Source organism: Gadus morhua, chromosome 18, assembly GCF_902167405.1.
Source record: "Gadus morhua chromosome 18, gadMor3.0, whole genome shotgun sequence".
NCBI classification, from domain to species: Eukaryota; Metazoa; Chordata; class Actinopteri; order Gadiformes; family Gadidae; genus Gadus; species Gadus morhua.
Genome location: NC_044065.1, coordinates 15,493,726 through 15,501,644, shown reverse-complemented (window position 1 = coordinate 15,501,644; position 7,919 = coordinate 15,493,726). Strand labels below are relative to the sequence as shown.

The 7,919-nt window shown below is 43.6% G+C and overlaps 1 long non-coding RNA gene across 2 annotated transcripts; it reads right to left on the bottom strand.

Annotated features, from left to right (window-relative positions):
• Window positions 1-1,962: 1,962 nt before the first annotated feature.
• Window positions 1,963-5,176, bottom strand: LOC115531541 (uncharacterized). 2 transcript variants are annotated; one of them, XR_003973904.1, is made up of 4 exons: window positions 5,085-5,176; window positions 4,723-4,752; window positions 3,198-3,494; window positions 1,963-2,878 (listed from the first exon to the last, which is right to left on the bottom strand). It is a non-coding gene; the product is annotated as an uncharacterized LOC115531541 (long non-coding RNA). The 2 variants fall into 2 exon arrangements; XR_003973903.1 differs by lacking the exon at window positions 5,085-5,176 and having other exon boundaries at window positions 4,723-5,084.
• Between the last annotated feature and the right edge of the window lie 2,743 nt (window positions 5,177-7,919).

The window sequence follows — 7,919 nt, the reverse complement described above, 5'->3', positions numbered from 1 at the left end:
CCGCACCCTCGCACCGCTCCAGTTCTTCAGATGCTTCGCTTCAGTCATCATCTTCGGCCAATCGGACATTGGTATTCAGACAAGCCGAGATGGCACATTGATTTTCAAACAAACCGACGCTGTCTGTTGGTGAGTTTACCCTTCCAACTTTGTGATGCTATCTCTGAGCAGGCGGATGTTTGTGTCAGGCGGGAAAAAGAGCAGGATCTGGAGGAAATAGTCGAGCAGTGGGGATCGGGACACATGTCTGAGTAGGTTTCTCTCGATTTAACTATACTCTCCTAAAGCTGCTGATTCACTGTGCCTTGTTTGCTATATCCAAGCCAATCAGAGTGCTTTTTACATTCTATAATCACTATCCACCCAAGTAATCTATTTGACTTGGGCATGTTTGACGCTAAATAGTAAATAGGACTTATGCAATTATGCTATCAGGATGTCGAAATGCACCCTTTAAGCTAAGGCGGCAGGGTATCGCTTTATTAATATTTCATAAACATCCGGTACCTTGGGTGTCTGTCACTGCCACCTGCAGTGTGCGCGATATCCACGATGGTCTGTAAACCAGGACGCTGCTAGCAAAACACCCCCACACAACACACACACAGACAGACACACACAATAAACCTACCTTCCCTCCAATTTAGCTCTCGCTGGGCCCTGCCCCACCATATTGGCATTTCTGAGGTGCTTCTGAGGTAATTGTCAGTCGTACTGTGGTCCCTCATTTGTTTCCCTGACATTTGCCTTTGGTTGATTGTGTATTTAACGGGAGAAAGAAAGCACAATTAATTGGAGAGGGGCCTAATCTGTCTGCTTGAAATGTCAGCCCATACCGCCATGGCAGCCACACGTTGTCGCCGGAAAAATAAGGGACCAAAAAAAGGCCAGAGAGAGAGAGAGAGAGAGAGAGAGAGAGAGAGAGAATCTGTCAGAGCGCACTTATCTGTCTCTTGGTTTATGCAGCTGCTTACAACATCATTTCTGCATAGTTTTAGAGAGTTAGAAGTGTTGATATTCCAAACCAAATGACTTGGTCATCTTGAATGTGCTAGACACAATTCCTATGACCACACACACACACACGCTCACCAAATCCAATTATTCCTTTGAACCAATGAAAGGGACCTAGATTATAATGATAGATGGTCATAAAAGGGAAACAATCCAGTAGGGTTGTCAAATTAAAGCGAACTACAAAGTCAGTTTGTAAAGGAGATACAGTAACAGAAGCACGTTCCCCGATAGTGTGCACAAATGGCCAATTTGAGCATCTCCCATTATCCTAGGCAGCCTGTGGTATGAGTCGGGAGGAGATCTGAGGACCTAAAGGAGCCCATAGCAGCCAAAGGGAGAAGACTTAAACATGAAGCAAGAGGGAAAGAAGTTGTCACAAGAGCAAGAAAATAGTAAAACTCCAGCCCTCATTTCGGCCGCATCTGTTTGCGACAAAAATCACGGCCTGCTTTTCTGTAGCTCCACAATTCTTCTTCAGCATCGAATTCCTTGAGAATCAGATTGAGCAACAGCACAGGGGCAGTATAAAGTAGGGTCGCCAAATTAACAACAAACGTGACAGATGTTTGCAGCAGGGAAACGTTTCTGTAATGATCAAGTGAATATTTGGTTGTATTTTCTTCCAACCTATTTGTATTCTCTTCAACATGGTGTGGAAGCCCCCCCCCCTGTCGCGCGCACACACACACACACACACACACACACACACACACACACACACACACACACACACACACACACACACACACACACACACACACACACACACACACTCCAGAAGACAGGTGAGATAAGCCCTAGTTCAACAACACCCGCTTTCATACTAATTTAGTCATGTTGAGGTACAATTCTGAGCCAAACTAGTTATAAAATGTCCATCTCAATTGGCTCAAAAATGTAAAATGTCAAAATTAATACGATTAAGTAAGTAATAAACCATAAATATCAGGTGCTTTAATCAACCTTTATTGTACAGTTCCTTTTTTATCTTTTAACTACATGCAATTAATTACATGATCAACCTTGCATTAATTACATCTTAATTATTACAGGGAAGCAGACCTGGGCGCCAGTCAGGGGGCGACGCAATACGCATTAGAGGGGGTGTTGCCAAACACCCAACACCTACAGTTGTACGCCGACAAAATATCTATCATAACCAACGCACGCACACAGTGCGCCGCCAATACGCGCAACAATCGACAAAACCCAATGCTATATGAACCTCAATGATAACTTTATCATAGTTGCAGAACATTGCCACAAAACCAAGGTCAAATCTGCAATGGCAATAGTAAAGATATTGCTGAAATAGAGCTAAGCAAAGTCCATTGAAAGTGACTGCTTCTTTGCCAGCACAACAGTAAAGAAGTATATATCCCTTACGTTGAATCAGTACTAGATCCATTTGAAATCACTTTGTTATCCATTTTCGTACATCCATTTTGTAGTGCAAAATGGATGTACGACTAAATGAGACAGCTAGAATAGTGCTTCTGCTTGCTCACAATGACAGTATGATTGCGAGAGTGTTAATTCCTCCACACAGAAAACACCTTTTTGAACTTCTAGCAACCCAAACAACAAATTAATTTGATTTGCAAATGTAGACTAAACTGTTACTTAGGAACTTAGTTGTAGGAACGTAGTTGTGTAAAAATAAATTATTTTAAACATAACATCTATTCATTTTCACTAAGGGGGCGGGGATGGTCGTCTTGTCGTCACGCCCCCCCCCCCCGTGGCACCGAGCCTGCAAGGAAGTTACATAATATGTGGGAAATCTTGTTGATCCAACCGAGAATTAATTCCTCTCACTCCCTGCTCAAAACATCCGTGCCATTGCATCCAAGATTCGATTCTGAAAGACAATAAATATAAATGATTTAGAAAAATGAAGGACATATCATTGTTAGAATAGAGTATAAGTAAAGAAACAATTCAGAGGATTTTTAAACTCTTGAAATAGAATGCAAGGAATTGTGGGACCTCAATTCATTACATACCCGATACTAAAGATTACACAAACATCACTCATTCATAAAATATAACCGGGAAAGGTTTCTAGTTTGATTAACAAAAAAATTGGCACAAATGTAACAGTGAGAGTGTGGAGTGAATCCTCAAAAGATCATTGTCTTAGAGAAGGACAGAGTTGAGGCTGGGAGGACATGACTCACATATAAAAATCCGGAGGCACATTCCACACATGGCCACCACGCTGGAGATCTGGAGGCACCGTCCACACTCGCCGCTCATCAGGCAGTCCCGGGTCTTTAGGCAACACGTGGGGCAGCTGCTGCCCTTGGGCTTCGGTGCTGTGTCCGTCCTAATCGTGTCCTCGTAGCTCGGGGGTTGAGTTTGCCTCGGGGCCAGGTCACCATCGTCCCACATTTCACCTTCACCCTTGCCCATTGTTTTTGATTTGTTATTTCGCTGTGGACTGTGACGTCTCTGATGTCTGGGATATTAAATTACTAAAAGAAAAAGGAAGAAGGGAAGGGTCATGAAGGAGTTGACATTATAGAGCTTGGTCCTCAGAATGCATCATGGGAGTTTTTGTTGGCGATACTCCACTATTCCGAGAGGACTCAAGAGAGTTTAAATCAAATAATCGCCCTAAATGCCTAAAATCGTATCCCCTTTCTGTACCGCAGCGGCACAAAGCTGTGTATGAGGAGACAGAAAGGGGGTGTCTTGGTTCAAGCTGGTCCAGGCCTGCCTGTCTGTCTGTCTTCATTACGTTTATTGTGAAGGCTTGAGATGCTAATCATTTAAAGTGTAATTAAACCAGCGGCATCTCACTGTGCCTCGCCTTAGAGTAACACAGCGGTCGAACGGCATTCCTGGTTGAATGTAACCGGTGCTAACTAACGCTAATAGCATGTTGTTGTTGGAGGGCAAGAAACGGCTATAACTCTATGTGGTTGTTGCTACTTCAAACAATCCATGAGGGACTTCATAGAGATCCAATTATTGACATGACATTTGGGTTTACATTTTAGTTTGAGGACCACTTTCTAACTAACATTTTTTAACATTATCACCAGCCTGACATTCAGTGTATGGTCGAAGACAAATTAATAACAGACATCCATTTAGCATGGTAGATTAAGCCTAAATGAATCATTCAGAGATATTTACAATTCAGATGTAAAATCTGAAAACACAATCAAATATGATCACTTCTTCTATCATTCACACAATTAGTGGAGTCTAATTTATTTAGCAGATGAACAAAACTCACTTTAATATATTTATGTGTTTTTTTCATCCCCTGATTTGGGTCCCTGTTCAAACTGTCAGATAGGATTGTTTCCCATGGATATTATCACAAATAAAATCATATTACTGACGGTTAAATAGCGACTTATCTTTGCCATCCGCATGTACACACACAACTAACACACACACACACACACACACACACACACACACACACACACACACACACACACACACACACACACACACACACACACACAGACACGCACGCGTGCAGGCCTTCATTAGCAATGACAAAGTGTGTTAGACAGTTGCCATATGGCGTCTAGGTTGGCATTTCGAGTCCACGTTTCTTTGACAAAATCCTTTCAACATTCAATGAGCATAGTCCAGTGATGGCGAAAAACAAATAAGCCATTAACAATAGAGGAGATTATAATAATGGTAATCAAACAGGAGACGAAATTCTAAAAGCCTTACCGTGGTTTAGTCCTGTGGTTGCCTTCAGGTCTGAATGTAAAAACAAAGAATAAACACCAAAGGAATGACGTATGGCTAGGTTTCTGTGTGTCAAGTAACATGAGCAGTAACCTGAGTCACAGGGTGAAACAGGTTTAACCACTCTTGGCCCCTCCGTGGTCGTCCTATCATGCGACAGAATTGGGAAGCTTTGCTGAATCACATCCCATTGCTTTTAAGTCCCAATGTGTTCTATCTCAACTAGCTTTGTAGATTCTCATTTCCGTCGATTTTGATGGATAGGGATTTCATACATATTTTCATTCGCATCACATCCTATAACTGATAGCTTTTACAAATAGAAAGTGCTTGCAAGCCCATACCTGTCTCTTTGTTCAGGAGAATCTTCATGTGGACAGTTTGGACACTCCCAGAACCCCTCCCACTCCAACAGCCAGCCAGCTGAGCCTCCCTACACTGGAACACAATGACCAAGCAAAACCCTGTAAAAACCATTACAGTATGTTGCTGGATACAAGTAGAAACTTGCTGTTTTATTACTAATTACAGCTCCTTGTTGTATTAATATGTATAGCATTTTATTATGTTTTTTACAATAATAATATTTTATTATATATTTAAAAAAACAAAACATTTGAAAATGCATTGATGTTATCTTATTTAAAGGATTTATTTGTTTATCTATTTCAGAGCAAGTGATGCGTTGTTATTGAATGGCAAATGGACTGCACTTTACAATATTGTTTAACATTGACCCCTTCATGCACACATTCTGGTAATATTTAACCTCTCCCAATGCACCATTCCCTTATGCTTTAAACAGTTAATTATAGTCCCTGTCCCCAAGAAACCCCTGCCCAGCTGTTTAAATGATTATCGCCCCAGAGCCCCGACCTCTGTGGTGATGCAGTGTTTTGAGAGACTAATCAAAACCTTCATCACCTCCTCCTTACTTGTCACCCTGGACCCCTTACAATTTGCCTACCGCCCAAATAGATCTACAGATGACACCATAGCCCACATATCCACACTACCCTCTCCCACTTATACACCAGGAAAGTGGCCTACGTCAGACTGCTTTTTATTGATTATAGCTCAGCATTTAATACGATAGCCCCCTCCAAGCTGGTCACTAAAATGAGAGATCTGCATCCCACCCTTTGCAGGTGGGTCCTTAATTTCCGGACCGATAGATCGCAGGTGGTTAGAGTGGGCAATCACATGTCATCCCCCCTCACCCTCAACCCCGGTGCCCCCCAGGGCTGCGTGCTGAGCCCTCTGCTGTATTCCCTTTACGCCTACGACTGCGTTGCCACCTTAGACTCCAACATCATGGTCAAGTTCGCTGATGACACAGCTGTGGTGGGCCTCATCTCCAACAATGATGAGACTGCCTACCGCTCTGAGATCAAACATCTAGTGGACTGGTGTGAGGAGGATAACCTCAAGCTGAACGTCGACAAGACCAAGGAGATTATGGTGGACTTAAGCAGGAAACAGCAGAGGAGCTTCCAATCGCTCAGCATAAACGGAGCCCTGGTGCAGAGGGTGGACAGCTTTAAATACCTCGGTGTTCACATCACACAGGGCCTCTCATGGTCCAGTCACACCAACCCCGTTGTGAAGAAAGCCCGTCAGCGTCTCCACTATCTCAGACGACTAAGAGACTTTAAACTTCCACTCAGTGTGCTCAGGAACTTCTACACCTGCACCATAGAGAGCATCCTGAGCGGGAGTATCACCCCCTGGATGGGGAACGCCACCAAGCAGGATATGTTGGCTCTAAGGAGGGTGGTCCGCTCAGCTGAGAGAACCATCAGGGCCAGCCTCCCCAACCTGCAGGACATTCAGATCAAACGATGCAGAAAAAGAGCCAAAAAGAGCACTAGTGATGTCAGCCACCCCAACAACAGGCTGTTTACCCTGCTTCCTTCAGGGAGACGCTGCCGTCTGCTGAGGGCCAACACAGAGAGGATGAGGACGAGTTTCTTTCCCCAGGCCATCAGAGTGTTAAACCACTTAGCCCACCACCCAGTGACCACCCAATCATTATTATAATATTACCCTTTATATAGTTGAATTACAGCCGGACTGGTACGTAAGAATTGCACTACGCATTGCCCTGGGTGAGGTGACTCGCTCAAGGACACCTCCACACCCTGCTGGGAGGAGCCGGGGACTGAACCAGCAACCGTCCGTATACCAGCCAACCCGCTCTACCTCCGGAGCCACATGCCGCCGCCCACTAAATACATTATTGAAATCCCCATCGACTACAGACAGCTACAGAGCTACGAGCTATTTGAAATATATAACACATTTCGACTTTAAAAACAATGATTTGATGACATCAGCATAGCATTCCAATAGCATTTTAGGACGTCCACAGAAGGCCAGGAGTAGCTATACCTGTTTCACATCACAGCCTCACTTCCCAGGGTGCGCTTCTTTTTATGCCTTCTTTTTGTCATTCGTATGTTAGTACCAAACCACGGTAAGGCTATTACCATTAGAATGTCGTCTTTATTTTACTACAATTACTATAATCTCCTGTATTGTCTAGGCTTATTTGTTGTTGCTATCACTGGACTTCGGTCATTGAATGTTGAAAGGATTTTGTGGTCGCTTGGTTCATCTGCTAGATAAATGAGACATTAATTGTGTGAATGATAGAGGAAGTGATCAGATTGGATCGTGTTTTCATCTGAATTGTAAATATCTCTGAATGATTAATGTAGGCCTAATCTACCATGCTGAATGGACATCTGTTATTCATTTGTCTTCAACTTTACACGGAATGTCCAAGGCCGGATTAACCATTAGGGCAACTGGGCACTTGCCCAGGGCCCGTGACATGAAAGGGGCCCTTGACAACGTTTTTTTTTTTTTTGTGCAAACATACATCTACAGACACCACATAACACGACAAAACCCAGATACGTGTGACAGACATGTAACATATACCAAAACATAAAGAATTATATGGGGACAAGGACAGATTACGAGAGGGTTTGGGGAGGTGTTTGTGAGAGGGAGAGAGTGTGTGTGTGTGTGTGTGTGTGTGTGTGTGTGTGTGTGTGTGTGTGTGTGTGTGTGTGTGTGTGTGTGTGTGTGTGTGTGTGTGTGTGTGTGGCCAGATGCTTTCCTCCGGCATCTCCGACCCCCAACGCGATAGAGGTCACACCCGAAGCACCTTA